General features: G+C 38.8%; 1 protein-coding gene across 1 annotated transcript in view; it reads left to right on the plus strand.

Moving 5' to 3' along the window:
* The first annotated feature begins 1,137 nt into the window (after positions 1 to 1,137).
* Positions 1,138 to 13,882, plus strand: part of LOC116173363 (F-actin-monooxygenase MICAL2-like) — a 51,471-nt gene continuing 38,726 nt past the window's right edge. The window contains exon 1 of the mRNA XM_031490782.1: positions 1,138 to 1,696. The gene's annotated coding sequence lies outside the window, so the exon portion shown is untranslated. The remainder of the gene's footprint in view (positions 1,697 to 13,882) is intronic.

Consider the following 13,882-nt stretch of genomic DNA (forward strand, 5'->3'; position numbering starts at 1 on the left):
AGCTTACACTGAACAGGGCCTTTTCTCGTTTCTAATTGAACCCCATACAACTTATTAGTGGGAATGGCACCCTTAATCAACCTATTTTAAACAAAAACACTAGTAAGTAAATACAATCAGAACTACACCTTTTCCACTTTTATTCGAGAAGTTGTAAATTGTATTTGAGAATTGTTACTTGTATTTGAGAAAACATCAAAGTAGATGAGAATAGTCAGTTGGATTTGAGAAAACTAACAAATGTATTTGAGAATAGTCAATTGTATTTGAGAAAGTATCATTTAATTTTAAGAAGTCGTTATTTGTATTTCAGAATTCAGAATGTAATATTAAAAATCAATTTTTATATTCCCGCTACTGTATGTAGTCCCGCAACAGCAGCAGCAGCATCAGGCTATGTTATACATGTGATTTTGTTTTTCTCATTTTCAATTGATATCCTCTCAAATACATTTTACCATTTCTTGAATACAATTTACTACTCTCAAATTCATTTGATGCCTTCTCAAATACAAATCACTATTGATACACAATTGATACTTTCTCAAATTAACTTTATAGTTTCTCGAATAAAAGTGGAAAAGGTGTAGACTTCTGTACTTTTACCCTTGACTAAACAATTGCCTGTTTCTGAAATCACTTTCTACAAAATGATCAGAACACACTCTATAATTCCTGTTTAAGACTTTTACTCCTCTTGCTTTAAAAATATCATCAAGGTCACTTCTTTTACATTTGACCAGCCACTGCTTGCATCTAAAATGAACACTATATTGTAAGCTAGGCCCTACATAACATAAAACTTCCTAGAACTTTGTGGAAAAGTATAAAACTTCCAATATGGATATGCAATAGGTGGCAAAACTTACATTTCTGTATTTAAAGGAAACCTAAAGAAATATTTCGAACAATTTCGCACAGTTGCATTATAACATCCATATACAGCACAGCCACCTCCAGACATGTTTTTGTTTTATAGCTTTTTCTTTTCAAAAAGGCAAATAGAATCAAAAATCAAATTCAAACAAAGTATGACAGGTGACTGTTGACACTCCCTACCGCAAAGTGGCGCTGTAGTAATTTATTGCGACTGGTTTTCACATCAGTTCTGTGTAATGGTGTAAAATGACTCACGAACTACGAAGTCACGATAAATCACAGAGTTGTATATAAGTAAATAGAGAGCATATAAGTAAAATACAACTCTGTGCGATAAATACGCATCAAGTGCAATGCATTACTCCCTCCAAATTTCAAATATATCGACCAATGAAAACACAACACTGTTCGCGAATAAAAACACAGATTCCTGTTTTATTGTTGGCAATTGTTGACACAGACTGAGCGACGTGCTGTGCAATGGCGTGAAGTAGCTGGAATCGTGCGCTGTCAAACTCATTTAAAAATCGTGTGCATTTTCGTCGTTTTCGTGAATGAATTCCGTGCTCGACGGTCTGGTTATCGACTAGTAAAGTTCGCGCTTCACAAAACGCCGAATAACGAAATTCCTCGAGTTCCTAAACAAAAGCAATTTGAAGGTTAATTTTATTAATCGTTTTGTTAATTACTATCAAGCCAACAATAATTAAAGTAACTTTAAATTCACCCTGTGACTGTGAGTAGACTCGAATTTGTTTTCTGTTAAGTGTGTGGCGAATTTTAATATCAGGACCTCCACAAATGAACAACTTTTAAAGTAAGTAAGTTTCTCTTAATTATTCGTAATTCTCTCATTTCGATTTTAAAAACAACCCACAAAGGAGGTTTGTGGTAATTTCTAAGAAGCTGCAAACCAAACGGCCTTTCCATGTGATTAATTAGGACCAAGTATAAATAGCACTACTTAATCTCTTTCTCTCTCTCTCTCTCTCTCTCTCTCTCTCCCGCAGTCTTGACTCATTGTACTTGAAAATGTAGACTTTCTGCAGAAGTATTAATACATAAGTCTAAATCTAATACTATTTAAATAGACAGAAGTAACTTAGACATTGCCATCCTATTTGTTGTGGTGTGTGGGGGACGTGATTTAGAGGGCAATTACCTTGTGTCTAGATCAACGACGGGGCACAAGTTTAAAAGACCAATAAATTACCGCAATTATTTTATTTGTGCGAATCAATAGCGACTGTTGTATTCATTCATTTTTTTAAAGACTAGATGCACAATGTGTTTCTGTGCGAGTAGGAAATATAGATAATGCCAAGCCTGAGATAAGAGTGACAATAGAGGGGTTGACATTGACAAGGATAGCTTTATGTTGAAAATTTGAATTATTAGATTCACATTGAATTTTAATTTCTTTCAAAACCTCGTTCAAAACATACTGAAACTTATCAATCACTGTGTTTGTTGTGCTCCAGTTGGTGCGTATTGAGTGCTCTCTAAAATCGGAAATTAATTTCGTGTTTTGAGGGAATGACAGTTTATTGTGATTTTCGTTTATTAAGGAAGTTCGGTACAAACCTCAATACGAAAGTATTACGTAAAAAAGGAGTTTCTTAATCTTGACAACGTCAAGTGAAGGTATTGTATTTAGGAAGGACCACGAGAAATGCTTAGCTGTACAGGGTGTTACAAATTCGATGCATTAGTATCTTGATCGCCATATGAGATAAGCAAGATCAATGAAGGCAAAGTTTCAGATTTTTATGCTGAATTTCGGCTGAATAATTTGTTGAAAAAAATTTTTTTCAAGATCCAAAAAAATTAAAAGAATGTTCAATGAAATACAAAGAAATAAAAAAAAATCTTTTTTAAATCAATATTTTTATATATCAATTTTTTATATTTTTTTGAATTTTTGAGACCCTACCAAGTATCTCTAAGAGCGCTGTAGAGGCTAAGAGCCTTCCATGATTCACAAAAAAATACCTCAAGAATCATCAAGAGCTCTTTTTTGGAGTCTCCTGAGACGTTGGAATTTAAAAAAAGCACTTAATAGCTCCTTCATGCCTTCATGAAACTTTAAGAGCTTTCAGTTTACAAAACGTTTTCTCCTCGGTCCCTAAGAACCTTCAAGTTGCCCTTAGCTAGAGGTTAATGGCTTCAAATATCTTCCAGGGCCTATAAAGGTTCTCGTATAAACTTTTAGAGTATTTTATTAAAGAATTTTCAAAGGTCTTCAAGAGTATCTAGACCTCGATCTAGACACCTTTTTGCAAATTTATGAAATTTCACGCTACTTATACAACTTGTGTATAAAATCCCATGTAAGTAGGTAGTAGTAGTTAAATCTGTGGTAGTAGTAATAGCTTGCCGACACTTATAGGGATCTCTGTAATATTAGTGCTATCATTGAGTAAAATCCTTCACTCAACGGTGCTATCAAAAAACTAATATAAGCGTCATGTGCTGTTTTTGGGTCAAACTTGAAATGGTAAAATCAAAATTTGAAAATATTTGCTCGAAGAGATACAGGGGAGAACGAGGGGGAAAATAAAAAAAATTGTCAAATGTCAGAACGAGTGTCAGAATGACACTATACATATTTTCTTAGTTGAATGCGAGGTTGAATGTGATACAGAAAAATATTTTATACAGCAATTTCTTTCTCGGTTTCTTTATAACAATGTGCGGTTTTCAAAATATGTATACGGGGACAGGAAAAAATTATCAAAGTCCTCGTTTGAGATCGAAGGGACTTCAGCGCATTTTTGTGTGGCAGATCAGTATTCTATTAGCCACTTTCGATTCAACCATCAATAACAGATCTTGTCGAAGGCTACTACATTCACTAACCGCTTCCCACTTTCCTCGTGCACCCGCAATTCGCTTTTAAAGATTTGACTCCACCATCAGGAAGATCGTGTCGCGGGCTACCACATTCCCTTTTACGGTACCCACTTCCGACGTCCCGTTCACCCGCAATTCGCGTTTGAAGATTTGACTCCACCATCAGGAAGATCGTGTCGGGGGCTACCACATTTCCTTTGACGGTACCCCCTTCCGACGTCCCGTTCACCCGCATTTCGCGATTGAAGATTTGACTCCACCATCAGTGAGATCGTGTCGCGGGCTACCACATTCCCGTTTACGGTACCCACTTCCGACGTCCCGTTCACCCGCAATTCGCGTTTGAAGATTTGACCCCACCATCAGTGAGATCGTGTCGCGGGCTACCACATTCCCTTTTACGGTACCCACTTCCGACGTCCCGTTCACCCGCAATTCGCGTTTGAAGATTTGACTCCACCATCAGAAAGATCGTGTCGGGGGCTACCACATTCCTTTGACGGTACCCCCTTCCGACGTCCCGTTCACCCGCAATTCGCGTTTGAAGATTTGACTCCACCATCAGGAAGATCGTGTCGGGGGCTACCACATTCCCGTTGACGGTACCCCCTTCCGACGTCCCGTTCACCCGCAATTCGCGTTTGAAGATTTGACTCCACCATCAGTGAGATCGTGTCGCGGGCTACCACATTCCTTTTACGGTACCCCCTTCCGACGTCCCGTTCACCCGCAATTCGCGTTTGAAGATTTGACTCCACCATCAGGAAGATCGTGTCGGGGGCTACCACATTTCCTTTGACGGTACCCCCTTCCGACGTCCCGTTCACACGCAATTCGCGATTGAAGATTTGACTCCACCATCAGTGAGATCGTGTCGCGGGCTACCACATTNTCCGACGTCCCGTTCACTCGCAATTCACTTCTATGGGCGACACGAGAAAGAGAGACAGCGATTCGAGATTCACGAAACGTTAAACCGCGTGAGTTCGCAACGGAAGGTAAGTAAAAGGCGCCTGACTACTTCTCGAAGACGCGCGCGCCGCCTCGCAAAAGGTCGTTAATTTCGCCCCTATGACAAAAAACAAAATTCCGCCACGCAGGAGTTGTGCGCGTTTACAACATCTTTCCGACGACACCAATTTCAAAAGAATCGGACCAAAACTGTAGTAGAAGATAGAAAAAACTGAAAAACCTTCACGTTAGTATACTACGCTCGAGGATGACGCCCAGATGTCGCCAACCCCACATCATGTAGCCATGTCCCTAAGGTTGACAAATTTCACGGCCCTGTAGATACACGTACACCCGTTGCCTTTCTACAAGAGTTCTTCTACGCGCCCACATTTGCTGCCAGCCAGCCAGCCAGCCAAAGTGAGATTAAAAGCTACTTTTTACAAAAAAAATTTTTTGCAAAAATGCGCTAAAAAGTTATAAGACATAACTTTATTTTTTTAATGGAACATATTGTATATTGTAATAAAAAAAATATAGCATATTAAATCTCCTTTCAAAAATATATCATTAAAAAATTAAAAAAATTCAATATTGATTCATGAGACTCAAAAAATATCTAAAAAAGTAATAGGTAATATTTTTAAAATTTTCTTGTACTATTCTAAATTTTTTAAAATCTTTGAATCTTTTTTGAATATTATCCCTGTTATATTTTTGAAGATTGAAGATGGAATTTAAGATATTACCTATCTTTTTAGCGCATTTTTGCAAAAAATTTTTTTTGTAAAAAGTAGCTTTTAATCTCACTTTGGCTGGCTGGCTGGCTGGCTGGCTGGCTGGCAGCAAATGTGGGCGCGTAGAAGAACTCTTGTAGAAAGGCAACGGGTGTACGTGTATCTACAGGGCCGTGAAATTTGTCAACCTTAGGGACATGGCTACATGATGTGGGGTTGGCGACATCTGGGCGTCATCCTCGAGCGTAGTATACTAACGTGAAGGTTTTTCAGTTTTTTCCTATCTTCTACTACAGTTTTGGTCCGATTCTTTTGAAATTGGTGTCGTCGGAAAGATGTTGTAAACGCGCACAACTCCTGCGTGGCGGAATTTTGTTTTTTGTCATAGGGGCGAAATTAACGACCTTTTGCGAGGCGGCGCGCGCGTCTTCGAGAAGTAGTCAGGCGCCTTTTACCTTCCGTTGCGAACTCACGCGGTTTAACGTTTCGTAAATCACGAATCGCTGTCTCTCTTTCTCGTGCCGCCAATAGAAGTGAATTGCGAGTGAACGGGACGTCGGAAGTGGGTACCGTAAAAGAGAATGTGGTAGCCCCCGACACGATCTTCCTGATGGCGGAGTCAAATCTTCAAACACGAATTGCGGGTAAACGGGACGTCGGAAAGGGGTACCGTCAAAGGGAATGTGGTAGCCCCCGACACGATCTTCCTGATGGTGGAGTCAAATCTTCAAACGCGAATTGCGGGTGAACGGGACGTCGGAAGGAGGTACCGTCAAAGGGAATGTGGTAGCCCCCGACACGATCTTCCTGATGGTGGAGTCAAATCTTCAAACGCGAATTGCGGTTGAACGGGACGTCGGAAGTGGGTACCGTAAAAGGGAATGTGGTAGCCCGCGACACGATCTCACTGATGGTGGAGTCAAATCTTCAAACGTGAATTGCTGGTGAACGGGACGTCGGAAGGAGGTACCGTCAAAAGGGAATGTGGTAGCCCCCGACACGATCTTCCTGATGGTGGAGTCAAATCTTCAAACGCGATTTGCTGGTGAACGGGACGTCGGAAGGAGGTACCGTCAAAGGGAATGTGGTAGCCCCCGACACGATCTTCCTGATGGTGGAGTCAAATCTTCAATCGCGAATTGCGGGTGAACGGGACGTCGGAAGTGGGTACCGTAAAAGGGAATGTGGTAGCCCGCGACACGATCTCACTGATGGTGGAGTCAAATCTTCAAACGCGAATTGCTTGTGAACGGGACGTCGGAAAGGGGGTACCGTCCAAAGGAAATGTGGTAGCCCCCGACACGATTTCCCTGATGGTGGAGTCAAATCTTCAAACGCGAATTGCTGGTGAACGGGACGTCGGAAGGAGGTACCGTCAAAGGGAATGTGGTAGCCCCCGACACGATCTTCCTGATGGTGGAGTCAAATCTTCAAACGCGAATTGCGGGTGAACGGGACGTCGGAAGTGGGTACCGTAAAAGGGAATGTGGTAGCCCGCGACACGATCTCACTGATGGTGGAGTCAAATCTTCAATCGCGAATTGCGGGTGAACGGGACGTCGGAAGGGGGTACCGTCAAAGGAAATGTGGTAGCCCCCGACACGATCTTCCTGATGGTGGAGTCAAATCTTCAAACGCGAATTGCGGGTGAACGGGACGTCGGAAGTGGGTACCGTAAAAGGGAATGTGGTAGCCCGCGACACGATCTCCTGATGGTGGAGTCAAATCTTCAAACGCGAATTGCGGGTGAACGGGACGTCGGAAGGAGGTACCGTCAAAGGGAATGTGGTAGCCCCCGACACGATCTTCCTGATGGTGGAGTCAAATCTTCAAACGCGAATTGCGGGTGAACGGGACGTCGGAAGTGGGTACCGTAAAAGGGAATGTGGTAGCCCGCGACACGATCTCACTGATGGTGGTGTCAAATCTTCAATCGCGAATTGCGGGCGAACGGGACGTCGGAAGGGGGTAACGTCAAAGGAAATGTGGTAGCCCCCGACACGATCTTCCTGATGGTGGAGTCAAATCTTCAAACGCGAATTGCGGGTGAACCGAACGTCGGAAGTGGGTACCGTCAAAGGGAATGTGGTAGCCCCCGACACGATCTTCCTGATGGTGGAGTCAAATCTTTAAAAGCGAATTGCGGGTGCACGAGGAAAGTGGGAAGCGGTTAGTGAATGTAGTAGCCTTCGACAAGATCTGTTTTTGATGGTTGAATCGAAAGTGGCTAATAGAATACTGATCTGCCACACAAAAATGCGCTGAAGTCCCTTCGATCTCAAACGAGGACTTTGATAATTTTTTAATTAAATTTACCTATAGGGTACTTTATTTTAAAAATGGTTTGATAACTTTTTACCTGACTACGTGTAAGTCTCGGTGTAAGTACTTGTTTTGAAACGGCAGATTACTCAAAAATCATTATTTTGCAATAAACATTTTTGGCTCGCATTTTTGGATATCTATTTTAAATAAATAAATATAGGGCCATTTTGAAATTAACAATTTTGACACTAATAATTATGGAGATGTCCTATAAAATTGTGAAAAATTTGACACCCTGTATTATTTTTTTGCGTTTCTATTTTCTTCTTAGGAACCAAGACAGACAGAAGAAGCGACCTTGCGGCTTTATCTACGTTTTTGCGTACGAATTTTCTGATTTTAAGATAATATTTACAAAATTCCCACCTCAATATACTCATCAAGGTAGTACAGCCGCAAGCAGGACGAGCAATCACTGACTTCCAAAATGTTCGTGCTTTTGAAATTTACAAAATACTTACTGTGACGTCAATTTAATTACGTCGTTCATTTATTTAATTAACATTCAATGTACAACAGTCTTAAACTGGATTAATTTAAGACAGTTATTGCAATTTATCACTGACAATTTATAACATAACAAGAACGCATCGATGTGGGAACTGAACTGAATCATAATTCGATTTGCCTATATAGCTAACATTTACGTAATTTACGACTTAAGGTTTCTTAAGTGGGACGGGGATTTGGGTAATTGCTCTAGTAATTGGTCATTCGATCGTTTGAAGAACGAGAACGTGTAAATAACAACATCATGCCTCGTTTACTTCGTAACATTGTCTCATCATCAATAACAGGAAAATTGTTATCTTGATACGTGAACAGATTACCTATGCGTTTTACTGGAAATAATATATTTACTTTCATATATTGAAATATTCTCGGAAATATTATTTATCTATGTTTTATTGTGGCCAAAAGCAGGAACGTCGTTTTGTTGACCTCTAAAGACTCGCGAATCGAGATATCCCTTCACGGCTCTTAGATCACGTGACCGTTCTCGACCAATAACAGAAATCACCGTCGCACTAAAGGCACCTTTAGAAACTATTAAGTTAAAGGCATCTAATTTTAAGTCACCCTATTTGAACTTCGAATCAAAGTAGCCATTCATTATATGAGACCTAGGAGTTTGTACTGACCGTCCTTTTCAACCATGTGGATCAAGCTAGTGGAACAATCAGTACTTGGAGTGTTTACGACCCAAGGAATGTCGTTATTATTGTTGCTGTTTAATGAAGGTTGTACCGTTTTCGTTAAGCGTGTTGTAAATTTAGATTTTTAACAACTAAATAACAAAAGAGAACTCTTAAACTCATGATGCACTCATAGAGCTTGGTTAAAATCGTTATGTTGCAATTAAAAAAGAGCCGTGGGTTTTGATAGATAGCTTTTACGAGCGCGTGATTCGTTGTGCTAAAAGAAGCCGATTGGCTATTGGGGAAAGAATGTCCGCTTAAACAAATTAGCGCCATTATGTGGGCGGTCTTAGTGAATTCGCAAGGGTAGGGATACCCTCCGGAGAAATAGCTGCATTCGGCTAATACTCACGAGAGTGTAAGATGAGTGGAGTGGTCCAAAATAAACATTTTTCGGGTATTCCGCGGGAAATTGGAGCGCGAATTCACGAACGTGTCCGTACGAGTCAAAAGAAAATCACGTGTGAAGCAATAGGACAATTAGGCGAAAACTACGATTATTCGCGCGTAAAGCACAAGGAAAAGTGTACCCATCGAAATTGGGACACCCTGTACACATTAGTAGTAAGCCAGGTAGTAAGTATAGGAGTAAATAACTTTATCCTCCTCGACTCATTAAACATGTAATTATTGTATTGAACTTCAACCACTATAAATCAGACTATAAACCATCAAATATTAAAATGCCGTTTCGGAATTAGAAATTGTGGGTCAGTAGAAGGTCTACCTATTAATGTTTGAAAGAATCGCACTTTCTTCCACCTTATTTGAAACTTGCTCATTTAAATGACTTAATAGAGAAATATGTGCTAATTAACAACTTCCCGTGTTGCCGCGCATCCCGACAGCACACAGCATGCTAAATTTCATACGTTTTCGAAATATTGAATCACGAATTTTTTCATTCTTTCTTTTTTTTCACCGCAATTTTCGAGCACAAAACAGCACTAATCATATGTGGTTTCATCTAATTAAAAATGTATGGGCGGAGCTAACTTGACATTTGACTTTTTTAGGAACAGCGGAAAAATATAAGATAGGTACTGTTTGTGGGTGATAGATAAGTTCCATTCGGAGGGTTATCAAATATTCAAAATCGCAACATTAGAAAAACGACTAAAGTTGAAAGTTATTTAAAGAAAACATGAAACATAAAGTCACATCAATCTGTTTCATGAGTTACGAAAAGTCGGCATTTTATGATTCATAAACCGGTGTCTTTCAGAGAAAATAGTGCGCTTTTAATTCGATTAAATTGCAAAATTTTGAAAGACATTTAACATCTGTCGAATTTTTTAGGTTAGTTGCTTTCATAGCTTTCTACATTGAGGCACACTTTCCGAACTACGTATGTAGCTCAATCCAAAAATCAAGGTTGAAGTACCTGCCGGTTTATTTTAGCGAAGAATATGTTCTTAAAAATACTACCCAATCGCTTATCATCGTTGGCTCGGATTCAAAAACATTATAAATTAACTTTCCACAATAAGATCATTCAAAGAGACGCAAATAACACGCGCGTATTTGTGGATCTGAATCTAGGAGTGATTTTGAATTTTGATTGCCGGTTTTGTGAGTGCGGTGCGACCGCCGAGTGTAATCATTGAATTTGTTATAAATTCAATGGTATAATAAATGCCTTTCAAATCCGAAAACCTTCAAATAGAACTGGAGAAATTCGGACTTTACGCGCAATGTGGGGCCTCCGAAAGGTGGCGCTATCGCAAGGTTCGAAGTAAAGTCACTAGATATAGAAAGTACCGCAATCATCTGCCATTTTTGGGCAAATTTGCTGCCAACTTAAAAAAATTGACAAAATCTGAATAGCTGTAATTTTTTATAACCTAACTTCATAGTACTGTCATGTTTTATAAAAATATATACAGATACTTAGATCAATATGATCTAAGTACAGATATCTCCAAACAGGTGGAACAATCCCTAACATTAAAGTTACTAGAATCTGGTAACTTCCGCCATTTTTGGGCAAGAATCATGCGTTCTCTCTCTAACACACGAGTCCAATGGATTACGGTACTTTCTATATTTAGTGACTTTAGTTCGAAGTAAAGTCACTAAATATAGAAAGTACCGCAATCCATTGGGCTCGTGTGTTAGAGAGAGAACGCATGATTTTTGCCCAAAAATGGCGGAAGTTACCAGATTCTAGTAACTTTAATGTTAGGGATTGTTCCACCTGTTTGGAGATATCTGTATATATTTTTATAAAACACTACTATGAAGTTAGGTTATAAAAAATTACAGCTATTCAGATTTTATTTGTCAATTTTTTTAAGTTGGCAGCAAATTTGCCCAAAAATGGCGGATGATTGCGGTACTTTCTATATCTAGTGACTTTAGTTCGAAGTTTGTTTAACTATTATTTTATGCCGGATCCGCACACTTGGCACTTTCCGCAAACTCTAAACGTATCACAAACGTACGAGCGCGTCGTAAGCGCTTGCGACAGATTCCCGTTGAAGTTTGATTTCTGACCAAAGACCGCCACTCGATGGATCGGCCAGGAGGCGGCCATAAACGCTTGCAAGTCTATATAAACCAAAGCAAAGACTATCCACACGTTTGAATTTCTGACTGCTTTTGAGGTTTGCCGCATTTGTTGTCGGTGCGAAATTGTTAATAAACTGCCTTCTCGCAAATAGCGTTTGTATCGGGCTTTACAAGAACAGGTTGTGCTTGACTTGAAAATATCTCGGAAAATATATGATTTAATACAGCAACCAAGTGTAGCTATGTAATTAATTTTTCAGGTATTGATTTTACTAAAGACGTTTATAATTTTGCATGACGTTTAATAATTACTTACATCACACAATGCGTGCATGCGAACGCAATATAATTGTAACGGCCCCATTTCAGAATTCGTTTACGGAACAGGCGAGGGAACGAGTATCAAAATGAAAATGAAACAATTAAACCAACTTACAATAGCAAATGATAAATTCCAATTCTTGACAGTTTCATTAACGATCTACGATGAAATATTCTCATACTAGCCTGTATAAACCTATTAATTTGAGATGAGTTGCATTTCTTTCCAATTGTCAACGCTGCTTGGAGTTTGTCCATGTCTCATAAAGCAGCTGCAATTACCAAGAGCGCTGACCTTGCCCTAGGGTAATGAATTCATCACGTAGAAATCTCTGCATATCTACGGACTAGTGGTATTCTAAATTTATTTCTTGTATTTCTTACCAGTTAAAGACTAAATCATTACTGTGATGTGTAAAGAATTTCAAGTAGAAAATTAAGTTTTGTATGTGTATTTCAACGAAGCTTAATTGGAAATGTTCTTTTATGTTTTGAATGAGTTGGATTGTATATTTGTCGTCATATCAAAGCTTCAGTTTGTGAACTCATTCCCATTTAGGTTTAAGAGTGTAGTACGATTTAAAAAAATTCAAGACAATTAGGTCAAAAGTTAATATGTTATTAAACTCACGTTAGATGTTAAAGGGGCATATTTTTTTTTCTTTATATACGCTATTAATAATAATAATAATAATAATATATAACTTCACCAGACACAGACACACACACAGACACTAATCGTTACTTGATTTTAATCCGTGCGATTAGTTAACCAGGCTAGAATAATAATAATAATAATATATAACTTCACCAGACACAGACACACACACAGACACTAATCGTTACTTGATTTTAATCCGTGCGATTAGTTAACCAGGCTAGACCTGAGTTCTCACAAGAAACACCGACCATAATAATAATAATAACAGGTCCACCCAATAAAGTTACACGTCCTAGCACAGTTAAAAAACACAAAACTCCTTCTTCACCGAAGCACACCACGTTATCACAACCCACTCGTATTCAACCCAAACGCAAAGCCAAAGAAACACTTACACAATAAACTCCATTTAATAAAATTACAGGAATTATTATAATGATTTTTGTTTTGTTTTGTTTTCCTCTTTCCTGATAGCGTTGGCTTATTGTACCCATCAATATGTATGTTGGTAAGTATGAATTACATACTATCCCTAGATTTTTAATGTACGTGTGTAATTTTTTTTTTTTTAGGACCCTACATAACTTCACCAGACACAGACACAGACACTGATCGTTACTTGATTTTAATCCGTGCGATTAGTTAACCAGGCTAGACCTGAGTTCTCACAAGAAACACCGACCATAATAATAATAATAATAATACGTTTATTGGTACAAGCCCAAAGGGTAACATGTTCAGCCACAGCTGATCTTCCACATGTACCCAACAATACATCACATAATACAACAGAATACACCAGTAGTAGAGCATCTTATAGCTTTTCCCTACCAGTCTTTTTAAGAAGTTTTAAATTTACCTCGCACACACAAACACCCTAACTCTCACAGACACAAATGCGCATAGTGCATGTAATGGAAACCCTCTACCGCAAACCTCATAAATTCAACTGTCCTGCTCATCCAACAGTGCTTTTTAAACCTGTTTATTGAATCATTAGGATTAAAATGGTATAATCAAAATTTGAAAATATTCGCTCGCTGAAGAGACACGGGGGAAAATCAAAAAATTATCAATTTCAGACAATTTTTGACCCAATACTTTCGTTAAAAAGAGATACAGAAAAATATGTGTGTAAAAGTGCGTTTATAATGATTGTGATTAATCTTACGTTTTCAGAATAAGTATACGGAGTCATGTAAAAAAATTATCGGACAGATTTTTTTCAATAGAACACCCTGTAGACGTTAATAAAAAATATATAGTATATTACATTCTCGTTAAAAAATAGAACAACCAAAAGATTATTTTTTGAATTTTTTAAATTATAAATATCGGTTTAAGGAAAAGGCAAGTTCATTTCTTCAAAAGGATAGCGGACGTTGCCCGTTCTTTTCGTCTCCACACTCGTCACGAGGTCGCTTTAGGTTAATTTGCGTATAGGC

The sequence above is a fragment of the Photinus pyralis genome, unplaced genomic scaffold (assembly GCF_008802855.1).
Source record: "Photinus pyralis isolate 1611_PpyrPB1 unplaced genomic scaffold, Ppyr1.3 Ppyr1.4_LG6, whole genome shotgun sequence".
Classification (NCBI taxonomy): domain Eukaryota; kingdom Metazoa; phylum Arthropoda; class Insecta; order Coleoptera; family Lampyridae; genus Photinus; species Photinus pyralis.